The following is a 14000-nucleotide window of genomic DNA, read 5'->3' as shown; positions in this document are numbered from 1 at the left end:
CATTGATGGTGGTAGCACTAACAACTTGGTGTTAGAAGAGATGGTCTCTAAGCTGAAGCTCAAGAGGGAGAAAAACCCCCAGCCCTATCGAATTGCTTGGGTGAAGGATGATCATGAGGTCCTGGTAAGAGAACAATGTTTAGTGAAGTTCAAAATTGGGAGTTACCATGATGAAGTTCTCTATGATATTAATCTAATGGATGTCTTCCATCTATTGTTGGGAAGACTGTGGTAGTTTGACAAGCATGTAGTACATGATGGTCATGCAAACACATACTCTCTAACAAAGGATGGAGCTTGCCACAAACTAAAGCCCATGGTAAAGGAAGGTAAAAAGGTATGCAATAGTGCTAGGATCTATCTTGTTGATGGAAGAAAAAAATTAGATGGCATGAAACATCAATGTATGTGCTATGCTTTGATTCCTAGAAAAGATAAGGAAGGTAGTAGTGAAATACCACTTGAAGTTTTAGATTTATTGAGTTTGGAGATATCATTTATAATAATGTTCTAGAAGGACTACCACTAGTAAGGAAAATTAGTCATCAGATAGATTTAATCCCTAGAGCTAGTTTTCCTAACAAGGCGGCTCATAGGATGACTCCTACTAAAACTGAGGAGCTAAACAGACAGGTTCAGGAGCTATTGAAGAAGGGTTTGATTCAAGAGAGCCTGATTCCATGAGTAGTACCTATAGTACTAGCACCAAAGAAGGATGGAGAGTGGATAATGTGTAAAGACTCTCTAGCTATAAATATGATAACCATCAAGTATCAGTTTCCTTTGCCAAGAATGGATGATCTTATGGACTGCTTGAGTGGAGCTCAGTACTTCACAAAGATAGATCTCAAGAGTGGATATCACCAAATATGGATTCAAGAAGGAGATGAGTGGAAAACTACCTTCAAGACCAAGGAGGGTCTTTATGAGTGGCTAGTCATGCCCTTTGGATTGACGAATGTCCCAAGCACCTTCATGCAACTTATGAATGAGTTACTTAAGAAGTTCTTGGGAAAAAAAATTATTGTCTATTTGGATGATATTTTAATTTTTAGAAAGATTTTTGAAAAACATTTATTGCATATTAATAGTGTCCTTGAAAGGTTAAGGGAAAAGAAATTGTTAATTAATCTGAAGAAGTGTAGCTTTGCTAAAAAGAGTTAGTCTACCTAGGGTTTGTTGTATCACCTGAAGGTCTCAAAATGGATCCAGAGAGGGTAAAAGCCATCTTGGAATGGCCTACACCAAGGTCTGCTACTAAGGTGAGATCATTTCATGGTCTAGTTAGTTTTTACAGGAAGTTCATTAAGAATTTCAATGGCATATATGCACCCCTAACTGACACAATAAGAGGGGATAGAAAAGAGTTCAAATGGACTATGGTAGCTACAAGAAGTTTTGAATTGTTGATAGAACAACCTATGTTGGCACTTCCTAATTTTAGCAAGGTGTTCCAGGTGGATTGTGATGCTAGTGGCAGCGCTATTAGGGCTGTATTAAGCCAAGAAGTTAAGCCTATTGCATATTTTAGTGAAAATTTGAATGATGCAAAAAAGAAGTATTATGTTTATGATCAAGATTTGTATGCAATAGTTCAAGCCTTAAAGAAATGGAGGCATTATTTATTGCCGAAGGAATTTGTTTTATATACTAATCACCAAGCATTACAGTTTCTAAATAGCCAAGGTAAATTGAATCAGAGGCATATGAAGTGGGTAGAGTTCTTGCAGAGCTATAAAATTGTGTTGAAGCATAGAAGTGGAAAATCTAACAGGGTTGCAGATGCATTAAGTAGGAGACAATTGTTGCTTACAGTAATGTAGGTTGAAGTAGTTGGGTTTGCTAGACTCAAGAATTTGTACCTTGAGGATCCTAATTTTGTTGAAGCATGGAAAGCTTGTAAAGAACCTATTGTTGTAGATAGAACTAAGTGGTTAGACTATCTAATTCAGGATGGTATGTTGTTCAAGTGTAGTCAATTGTGTATTCCAAGGAGTTCCATGAGGGAAAATTTGATTGAGGAGAAAAATAGTGGAGGGATGGCAGGACATTTTGGTCAAGATAAGACCATTGTCAATCTTAGAGAACATTATTTTTAGCCTTAGATTTCATAGGATGTGAAGAATTTTATATAGAGTTGTTAGATTTGTCAAGTGGCCAAGGGATTTAGCCACAATACTAGACTTTATCAGCCATTGCCTATTCCATAAAAGCCATGGAAGGACATAAGTATGGATTTTGTTCTTGGATTTCCAATAACACAAAGGGGTAATGACTCAGTATTTGTGGTGGTTGATATGTTCTCCAAAATGGAATATTTCATTCCATGCCATAAAACTCATGATGTTGTCCATATTGCAGACTTGTTTGTCAAAGAGGTTGTAAGACTACATGGCCTCCCAAAAAGTATAGTTTCTGATAGAGACACTAAATTTGTGGGGTATTTCTGGAGAACATTGTGGAAGAAGTTGAGAATAGACTTGAAATTCAGTTCCACACATCATCCACAGACTAATGGGAAAATAGAAGTGGTAAACAGTAGTCTGGGCAATTTGCTGAGATGTTTAGTTGGGGATAAGCCCAAAGGATGGGATTTGATTCTACCACAAGCGGAATTTGCTTACAATAACTCTATAAATAAGAGTACTAGTAAATCACCATTCCAAATTGTATATGAAAGTAGCCCAAGGACTGTGCCAAAATTGAGGAAGATGGAGCAAGGGGAGAGGACAAGTGTTGAAGTAGAAGAGTTTGCTGAACATATCAAGTGCCAACATGAGGAGGTCTAGGCACACATTATCAAGATGAATCAACAGTATAAAGCTAGGGTTGATCAAAGGAGAAGACATAAGGAGTTCCAAGTAGGGGATCTAGTCATGGGACACTTAAGAAAGGAGAGATTCCCAGTAGGTACTTACAATAAGCTGAAGATGAAGAAATTTGGCCCCTACAAAATTTTGAAGAAACATGACTCAAGAAATGCATATGAGGTGGAGTTGCCAAATGGAATTCACATTTCTCCTATCTTCAACATTGCAGACTTGACAGAGTATCATGATGATGGTGCAGATGAGGAGCTGATGTTAGAGCCATGTCCAATTTCCACTTCTAAGAAGGAGGAGATAGAAAACATTCTGGATCATCATGTAGGCAGGAGTACTAGAAATAGGCAATATGAAGAGTATCTGGTTAAGTGGAAAGGTCGACCAATCAAGGACTCAACTTGGATATCAGTAGCTGAGGTTTCCCATTTGGGATTTCCTCTACCATCCATATGCATATGTTAGATTTTCTCAACATACTGATATCACAAGTTGTTTGGTACTTTATAATCATACCCAGCTCGGGTTTCATATGTTCATATATGTTTTAATTACTCTTCTCATACTTCAACTATTGATATATGAAAATAATATCATCAAATGGTTTCCTTGTATTTCCCAAATCAAACAAAAAATAGTGCTACCATGATTGCCTAGGGTATTATTGGGCTTGAAACTAATATGAGAATTCAATTGTATATTATCAAGCCTTCATTTGGTATCTCCCAATTTAGGTATAGGCTCTAATAAATGATGTTAATTATGGTTTTTTATGGAGTAAGTCATGCCTCATAGATACATGTCTCTATGGTGACATGGTTATTCAACCTTGAATAAATAATGATTCAAATGCAATGGAAAACCTATCAATCACAAGGAAATATTAATATTCATTTCATCTACAATCTATAACAACCATCTCCTCAATATTTGCACTCGCATCAATTGAAGATTGTTAGTATTATCACATAATAGAATATTAGAAAATATAAACATTATATACACATTCTTGTATATATATGTGTACACATTTGTAGAGTTAAACCAGTACTCCATTATAGTAAATCTCTAGAAACTAAATTTGAAAGAAAGAAATTTGATTCCTTAACATGGTATCATAGCCTAGTTGGTAGATAGAGGTTACAGAAAATTGTGAAAACATCTCCCAAAGTCTCTTAATTATTTGAAGCTATTCAAAAGTACAAAAATGGTGAATATAGTCAAATTAGAAGACAGACTTGATGAAGCATCAAACTTCATATCCTAGAGAATAAATCATAATCATTCTTAGAGAACTTGAATTATAAAATTATCTAGTAGAAGAAAAATTTATGCCTAAAATGAGCTAGATAAAATAGTATAGAAAAGGCATAACAAAAAAGCTATGAAAATTATAATTGATTTTGTAAAAGATCACATTCTTCCTTTTATATAAAAGCATCAACTACTAATGAGATCTTCACGACTATTCAAAACTGATATGAAATCAACAATACAAGAAGGTTGCTTACCCCCAAAAAATAACTCCTTCATATTAAGATGAATAAAGAGGAAATTTTATATCTCATTTCATGAGAATGTTTGAATTAAGAGATCAACTTTATACTCTCAAAAATAGGGTAGATGATCAAGAATTATCATTGCTAGCTCTTAAAAGCTTTCCAACAATGTGGGAATCCTTCATTCAAGGGGTTAGTGTTCATCATACTCTAACAAAATTTGATCAACTCAAGAATGATTATACTTGGGAAGAATCTTGACTAATTACAAGAGGAGTCATTCCTAATAGAGAAGAGAAAATTCAATCTTTACATGTAGACTCAAACAATAAAAGGAAGAGAAACTTTAAGAAAAGATGAAAGAAAAATCAAAACTATAAGAAAAGGAATTTTTCAAAAGTTCAATGCTACAAATGTGACAAATTTAGACATACTCAAGTGTATTGTCCAAAAATAAAGAAAGCCCTTGTCAACATATTTGAAGTCAAGGAACCTTAAAACTCATTGTTTTTTCTTGCCTTATCAAGAAAGATAAACTCTACTAAAAATTCCTAGATAATTGATAGTGGAGAATATAAACAAGTAAATAGATTTAGAGACCAATTTGAAACCTTCAAAAAAAACTCAACTAAAGAAGTCACAATAGGGGATAACTCAAATTACCCTATGAAAGGAATTGGGACCTATTTAGTTCAACTAAAAAATAGAGTTACTTTACAACTAAAATAGGTTCTATTTATACCAGGTATCAAGACAAATGTAGTCTCTATTTCATGCTTAGAAGATCAAATGTATTGTATCACATTTCAAGAAGATAAGTTCCTATATTGACCTAAAATTTTAAATATAAAAAATGCAATCCCTATTGGATTCAGAGATGGAAGTCTATATAAACTATGTAACTCTCAAAATCAAGCCTTAAATCATGAAGTTATAAAGAACAATAAGATATGACACAAAGGACTACATCACCTAAATTTATGTGCTCTGCCCTCCATAGAGAAGATTGTGAAAGGTGTACCCAACCTAAAATATGAACAAAAAGGAGCATGTAAAGTTTGTGTACTAGGATAGAACTCCAAAACATATTTATCTCATACTAGACATAACTCAAAGATTGAACTTGAAAGCATTCATATTGACTTATGTGGACCAATTCCAATACCTTCCATAGGAGGATACTTGTATTATATCATCTTTTTCAATGACTATTCTAGGAAAACCTAAATCTACCTCCTAAAGGTAAAAGAGTCAAATGAAGTTATGTCTAAATTCAAAGATTTTAAAGCCTTAGTCAAAAATCAAACTCAAGAGAAAATTAAAATCCTATGATCTAATAATGGAGGAGAATAAATTTCTAAAAAAATTTAAATAATTTTACATATCTATCAAGACTAAGAGAGCATATACAATATCATATAATCCTCAACATAATAAGGTATCTGAAAGAAAGAATAGAACCATTATTGAAGAAGTTAAGGCCATGATGCATGATCATAATCTTCACATAAAATTTTTGTTTGAAGCCTCCACTACTAGAGTATACATTAAAAATAGATTCCCTCATTTATTTCTAGAAAATGTAACTGATGCGGGAGCATCCTGGGTTGCCTTGTTATCCTTCTCTTTTTTTCATTCTGGTAGTTTTAATCAAGTTACAATAGTGTCATATTAGTTCCTGTAGTGTTAGTTGAGTTCCTATAGTGTTGGTCGATAACCAGTAGTGTTAATCAAGTTGCAGTGCTAATTGAGTATTAACCGATCATGTTAACCAAGTTATAGTGTTAATCGAGTATAAATTGTCATGTTAACCGAGTTCAATGTTAACTGAGTTCATAGTGTTAACTGAGTGTTTCTTCATCTATCAAGTGAGCCTAATATTTTTTGATGCTCAATTCCTTCTTTGAAAATTTTTTTCTATGACTAGTTCTTAGTTTGATCCGATTTATACATTTAATTTGGACCATGAATTTAAAGATAGGATCTTATCTTGGGATAAATGTGGATCATTTTGAGGTCATCCTTTCTATTATGTAATGATCTAGAATATTTTGTAAGTCATTGGTGTAGGACAACCTATCCCTCCACATTCTAGAGCATCCACCATATCAAACTCTTCATGAGTTAAACTCAAGGTCCTTTGTGCCTAAGAGACATTTCTTGTAGGTAGAAGTAGTTCCTTCATTAAAATAAGCCTATTGTAAGGCCTGGTATTTGATAAACCATTGGTTTTGACTATGTTCAAAGGGCACATATAATTCCTAGGATAGGTTAGGTTTTTTTGTAGTTTTCCCAATATGTTTTAGGCCCCTAGGGAAGAAGATTAAGGTCCTAGTTGGGTTAGATTGTGCAATTTGCAAAAATTGTAAAAAGTTGCACTTTGCAAGAAAAGTTGCCTTACAACTTTTTCCTAATTGATCCCCAATGGTCAAAACATTTGAAAATAAGTTTTAATAGTTTATTTAATTCTTATAATATCCCTTTCAAGTGGTTGGAAGATAGAACACGTAATTTTTCAATTTGAATCAATAAAAATATCTCATTTTTCCTTGTAATTCGCTGCAAAACATAAGTGTATGGACTAGTATGGATTAGAATAGGAAAATGAATGTTAGATTTTGAATATTTATTTTCATAGTAGAATGATTCAAGTTATTTAAGGTTTATAAGTACTATGCATCAAAAGATATCTAAGATTCTTTCTCAAGTGCAACAAAACCCTTAATTCAATGACCAGTTTTGGCAAACATGCCCTAACTTGCATTCCCACCATAGAAATTTTATGCCACTAGGTAAAATTAAATTTATGAGGATTTAATATAGGAAACTTTAAGGATGGGAGATGGAAAGCAAGGCATCTAATTTTAGAAGCCATCCCTAGGCCAAACATTTCTATGTATTTAGTGTAGGACAGTAGGTGTTGAAGTGTTGCAGGCACTTCAGGGATAGATAAAATATTTCTAAGGGTAGAAAATGATTTCTTATAGATCCCTATATTTTTACCAATTATTTTCTTAACCTATTCAATCATCTAATCTAAACTTCATTTACAAACCCTAGCAATTAGACCTAACAAGGTTAATTGTTGCATTTTGAGTAAGGGGGTCATTTGATCAATTAGGAGTCTGAAGGCTTGGAAGAAGAAGCTTCCTCCAAAAGGGTATCCACAGATAAACTCTTTTTTTGGGTCTTTTGGAATTATTTCAAACCAAACCCTAAATTCCTTGTTGATAGGGCTAATTGGGGCTCCTAGGCCTAAAGCCAATTTTTCTATTCATAGCCTTTGGAAAAAAGATAGCATAATCTAATCAATTTTTTTTAGTTTTTTGAATTTATAGGGACCTTTCCATTCTTCTTTGAGCATAAAGGTTCCCATTTCAATCATAAACCTAGTATTTAGTGATTTTGTGTTATAGATATAATTGTACTCTTTTGGGTGCCTAGGCCATGTTTGTGAGCAACTTTAATCTAAAGGTGTAGATCTCTCTCTTGAATCCATTTGGGGGTATTTGAAGCAATATTAGGCCACACCATAACCTATTTTCATTTATAGGGGAGAGCTCTGTATTAAGTGGTATTAGAGCAACCTAAGATCCCTTAGGATAAGAAATTTGATAACACCATGGAAGGAGAATAAGGAGGGTAATCTTCAAGGATGACCAATGTAGAGATTGTGCAATACTTGAGAGACCAAAAACTAAGGCAAGGATGAGCAATGCAGAGATTGTGAAATACTTGAGAGACCAAAAACTAAGGCAAGATGAACAAAGAGACAAAGAGATGTAGTTGATGAGGCAAGAGATGAATAAACTTAAAGAAGAGCTTCATAAGAAAAGTAGTGAAAACTCTAAAGAAGTTATACGAGTGAAAAGGAAACCCTTGAGTAGGACAAAGAAGAATGTCCTAATGACACAAGGGTGCTTATGAGAACTCTAAAATCTATGGAGAAGAGAACCATGGATGCTAAGCTTGACTTGCCCACATACAATGGGAAGATGGACCTAGATGTTACAATAGATTATGTAGATGCCCTAAATAGTTTCTTTGATTGTGAAGAAATCCCTAAGAACCCAAGGGTGAAGATTTCCAAGTCAATACTAAATGTTTGTACACTCACATGGTGGAACTTCACTCAAGATGACAAGGTAAAGAATGATAAGAATCTAGTCACCACATGGAAGAATATGGTGGCTCTACTTAGAGAGACCTACGTCCCTGAGGATTATGAAGTTCAACTTCATAAGAAGAGAATGAGTTTGAGGTAGAAAGAGATGGACATCTCTACCTATACTGAAGAATTTCAGAAGTTGGTTATGAAGTCCAAACTTATTGAACTTGAAAGTGTGAAACTTGCTAGGTATATGCAAGGACTAAGGATTATCATTCAAGATGAACTAAGTTTGACAAGTCCTACAATTGTAAACTAGTTCTATCAATTGGCACTCAAGGTTGAAGAGAATTTCAAAAGAAGGAATGAACAAAGTGGTAGAAATAAAGGAAAGAATGATAGAGGAAAAGGAAACTATAGGATTAAAGGAACACAAGACACTAGACCTCAAGGATATTCTAACAAGGAGAATACCCAAGGAGAAAGTAGTTCAAGAGGTGGATATAGAGGAAGGAGATGTAATGGTAGAGGCAAAAATGGTGGAACAAATAATGGGCGTATCAAATGATACAACTGTAACCAGATGGGCCACTATACAAACAAGTGTCCTAAGAAGCATAATAATCAAGGAGGGAGAAGAACTAATCTTGTTCAATAAGATGATGATAATGAAAGTGTTAGAGACTATACTTGTGAAGAATGGGCCATCTCATGATGAATAGGACATTAATCCAAGCACCCATGCTAGTAGAGCCTCCAAAAAGGAAGAGTCTCTTCAGGACCAACTACAAAAGCCATGGAAAGGTATGTAAGATAGTTATTAACTCCAATTCTATTGAAAATATTATATCTAAAGAAATGGTAGATAAGTTGAATCTAGTTAAAATACAACACCCGAATCCCTCTCATGTATCTTGGTTGACAAAAGGGTATCAAACACTGATAACTGAATAGGCTTGGGAATACTTTTCAATAAAATATTATAAGGATAGAGTCCTTTGTGACATTGTAGACATGGACATTTGTCACCTTTTTCTAGGATTTCCATGGCCATATGACCTTAAGTAAAACATGATGGTATCACAAATAAATACCAAATTACTAAGGATGGTCACAAATATAATCTTCTTCCCAACTTTGACCCTCACTAAGAGAAACCCAAAGAATAGTTAGTTATCATGGTAGGTGAACAAGAGATGATGAATACAATCCAAGACTCTCAAATAGGGTATTCTCTAGTCCTCGAACCTAAGATGAAATTTGTCACTCAAGAAGTGCCTAAGGAATTAAACAATCTACTATAGAAGTATAAAGGGATACTTGGAGGAGACACTATAGATAAACTCCCACCATTAAGGGACATCTCACACTAGATTGACTTAATACTAGGTGATTCTCTCCCCAACAAGGCTACATATAAACTCACCTCTAGTCAAAATGCAAAGGTAGCTAGATAGATCAGTGATTTATTTTCTAAAGGAATCATTCAAAAGAGTCTCAGCCCTTGTGCAGTCCCTAGTGTATTGGTAACTAAAAAGGATGGAAAATGGAGACATTGCACTGACTCTAAGGAAATCAACAAAATAATTATAAGGTATAGGTTCCCTATACCTAGGATTGAAGATATACTACACCAAATTGGAGGAGCATGCTAATTTTCTAAAATAGACCTTAAATTTGGCTATCATCAAATAAGGTTTGTTCCTGGAGATAAGTGGAAAATAGCATTTAAAATCATTGAAGGGTTATATGAATGGCTTGACATGTCATTTGGTCTAAGCAATGCCCCTAGCACCTTCATGAGATTGGTGAATGAAGTGCTTCATGAATTCATAGTTAATTTTGTATTAGTCTATTTTGATGACATATTGGTCTTTAGCAAGACTAAAGAAGAGCATATGAAGCATTTGGAACAAGTTCTCCAAAGACTACATGAAAAGAAGTTGGCAATAAACCTTGAAAAGTATTCATTTAGATAGAATTGACATTCTTGGGCTTTTTCATCTCAAAGAGCACCTTGAAGATGGATCCTAAAAAGGTAGAGGCCATCATCAACTAGTCAAAACCTAAAGTAGTAGGGGAAGTCAAGAGCTTCCATGGATTGGCAACATTCTATAGGAAATGTTTCAAGAACTGCAGTCACATATGTGCACCTCTATTGGATACCATCAAAGGAGGTAAGAAGAAAAAGTTTCAATAGACAACTCAAGTAGATGAATTATGTGAATACTTGAAGGATAAAGTAGCATGATATCCAATCTTGGCATTATCAACCTTTAAAAAATTTTTCACAATAGAAACTGATACTATCAACCTTGCCATAGGAGCAGTTCTCAATCAAGAGGGAAGACCATTAGTTTTCTTCTATAAAAAACTCAATGATGCCAAGAATAAATATAGTACATATGACCTTGATCTATATGATATGGTTTAGGCTCTCAAGAAATGGAGGAACTTCTTGTTTCCTAAGGAATTCATTGTCTACACAGATAATCATGCACTAAGCTTCTTGAATAGCCAAGATAAATTGAGTTGCAGACACATGAAGTGGGTTGAGAAATTCCAAGTCTTCACATTCTCAATAAAACACAAGAAAGGAATTGTAGATAAAGTATCAAATGCTCTCAGTAGGAAAGTCACCTTGGTGGAATAATTTCAAGTGCAAAGCATGGGGATTGATGCCCTTAGACATCTATACAAAGATGATCTAGACTTTGGAGAAATCCATAAGGTTCTATCTACATTATCTAATTCATATAACACAATATACTTTGAATATTTTTTGCATAATGGTATATTGTTCAAAGGAGGACAACTTTGTATTCCAATATGCTCCATGAGGAAAAATTTGATCAAAGGGAAGCATTGTGGCACATCAAGAGGTCATTTTGGGATTGATAAAACTCTAGAACTCCTAAGGAGAAATTATCATTGGCCAAAGTTACCTACTAATGTCAAAAAATTTGTAGAAACTTGCACATTATGTCAAAGGGCCAAGGGAGTAAGGACAAACCAAGGTCTTTAGAAACACTTACCTATTCCAAAAAAGCCATGGGATAGTGTGAGCATGGATTTTGTCTTGGGTCTTCCAAGGACAAGACAAGGTTTTGATAGTTTTTTTTTTTATTGTGGATAGATTTAGTACAATGGCTCATTTTGTTCCTTATAAGAGCTCTAATGATGCTTCACACATTGCTAAGATATTTTTCAAGGTAGTGGTCAAGATTCATGGATTACCAACATCAATTATCTTAGACAAAGATGTGAAGCTCCAAGGTCATTTTTGGAGGATTTTACGAAAAAAGTTGGGCACAAATCTATCCTTCAATTCTACCTACGATCCACAAATAGATGGGAAGATTGGGGTAGTTAATAGATCCCTAGGAAACCTTCTAATGTGTCTAAAAAAGAAACATGAGAAGACATGGGATGGGATCCTCCCTCAAGCAAAATTTTCATTTGATGACTCAATAAACAAGTCAATTTGGAAGACACCATTCCAAGTAAACTATGGATTCCATTATAGAGGAGTCATGGAACTGGGAGATTTACCAAGTAATTTCAAAACTATTGCAAAAGGTGAAAAATTCTTAGCATGGATCAAAATTATTCATGATAAAGATTGAGGCATTCTAAATTAGAATATTTCAAAATACAAATAGTAGGAAAATAAGAAAAAGAGACATGTTTCTTTCAAAGAAGGATATCAAGTTTGGCCTTATTTGAACAAAGCAAGGCTACTAAGAGGACATACAAAATTACAGATGAGGAAGGTTGGACCTTGTCAAATATTGTACAAATATGGGGGAAATGCATATTAAATTTCATTTCCTCAACCATATCAATTTCTCCTATTTTTATGTGTGTGACCTCACCCTTTCAAAGGTGATGTAGGAACTAATAATGTAATGAAAGATGTTGATGAACAAGCATAATGGATCAAAGATTTACCACCTAGCCAAAACTTTAGCTAGAGAAGATTTTGGATTCCAAGGTGTTTACGAAGATAAGAAATAAGACCTACACATACTACTTGGTCAAATGGAAGGGTCTTTTAGACATAGATGCTACATGGATGAGGGAAGAATGTATTCTCAAGCATGGCAATTCTGTTCAGCAACAATCCTCAACTACACCAAGAGTTTTCCAAGAAAGGGAGTATAGTTTAGGAGCACCTATGCCTCCACTCTCCATGGCATCCACCATATCAAAATCTTTATGAGTTCTACTTAGAAGAATTTTTTCCTAAGGGACATCTCTTTTAGGTAGACGTAGTTCCTTAATTAAAATAAGCCTATTGTAAAGCCTAGTACCCATTTGGTATTTGATAAACCATCAATTTTGACTATGGTCAAAGGGAAAATATAATTCCTAGGATAGGTTAAGTTTTTTTATATATTTCCTAATATATTTTAGGCCCCTAGGGTAGAAGAGAAAGGTCCTAGTTGGGTTAGATTCTGCAATTCGTAATAATTGCAAAATGTTGCACTTTGCAAGAAAAGTTGCTTGACAACTTTTTCCTAATTGCACCCTAATGGTCACAACCTTTCTATATTAGTTGGACTGGTTTATAGAATTATTCTAATATTTCTTTTAGGAGGGTGAAAGGTAGAACATGTAATTTTTCAATTTGAATCAATAAAAATATCTCATTTCTCCTTGTGATTCACTGCAAAACATAAGTGTACAGATTGGTACAGATTGGCAAAGGCAAATGAATGTTTGATTTTGAATATTTAATTTTTAAATATAATAATACAAGTGGTTTTAGGTTCTAAAGTACTCTACGCTAAAATATATCTAAGATTCTTTCTTGAGTGATTCAAAACTCTCAATTTAGTGACCAGTTTTCAAAAAAATGCTCTAACTTGCATTTGCAACATGGAAATTTCATGCCACTGGGTAAAATTGAGTTTAAGAGGATGTATTATAGGAATCCTAAAGGATGGTAGATGGAAATAAATGAATCTAACTTTACAAGCTATCCCTAGGCCAAACATCTCTATGTATTTGGTGCAGGACAACAAGTGTTGAAGTGTTGCAGGCACTTGGAGGGATGGATGAAACCTTTCTAAGGGTGGAATAGGATTTCATATAGATCCCTACATGTTTCCTAGTGATTTTCTTAACCTGGTCAATCATCTAATCTATACTTCCTTCCCAAACCCTGGCAATTAGACCTAATAAGGTTAATTGTTGCATTTTGGGTAAGGGGGTCATTTGATTAGTTGGGAGTTTGAATGCTTGGAATTAGAAGCTTCTTCCAAATGGGTATCTAGATATGAACTATTTTTTATAGATCCTTTCAAACAATTTCAAACTAAACCCTAAATTCCTTATTGATAGGGCTAATTGGGGCTCCTAGGCCTAAAGCCGAGTTTGCCATTCATAGCCTTTGGGAACAAGATAGGCTAATCTAATCCATTGTTTTGAGTTTTTTGAATTTCCAAGAACCTTTCCATTCCCCTTTGAGCATACAAGTTCCCATTTCAAGCATAAACCTAGTATTTAGTGATTTTTTTCTATAGACCTAATTGTACTCTTTTAGATGCCTAGGCCATTTTTGTGAGA

Source organism: Cupressus sempervirens, chromosome 4 (assembly GCF_028749045.1).
Source record: "Cupressus sempervirens isolate cs-2001-9-10 chromosome 4, ASM2874904v1, whole genome shotgun sequence".
NCBI lineage: Eukaryota > Viridiplantae > Streptophyta > Pinopsida > Cupressales > Cupressaceae > Cupressus > Cupressus sempervirens.
The sequence above is the reverse complement of the archived record's forward strand: the minus strand, read 5'-3'. Positions refer to the sequence as shown.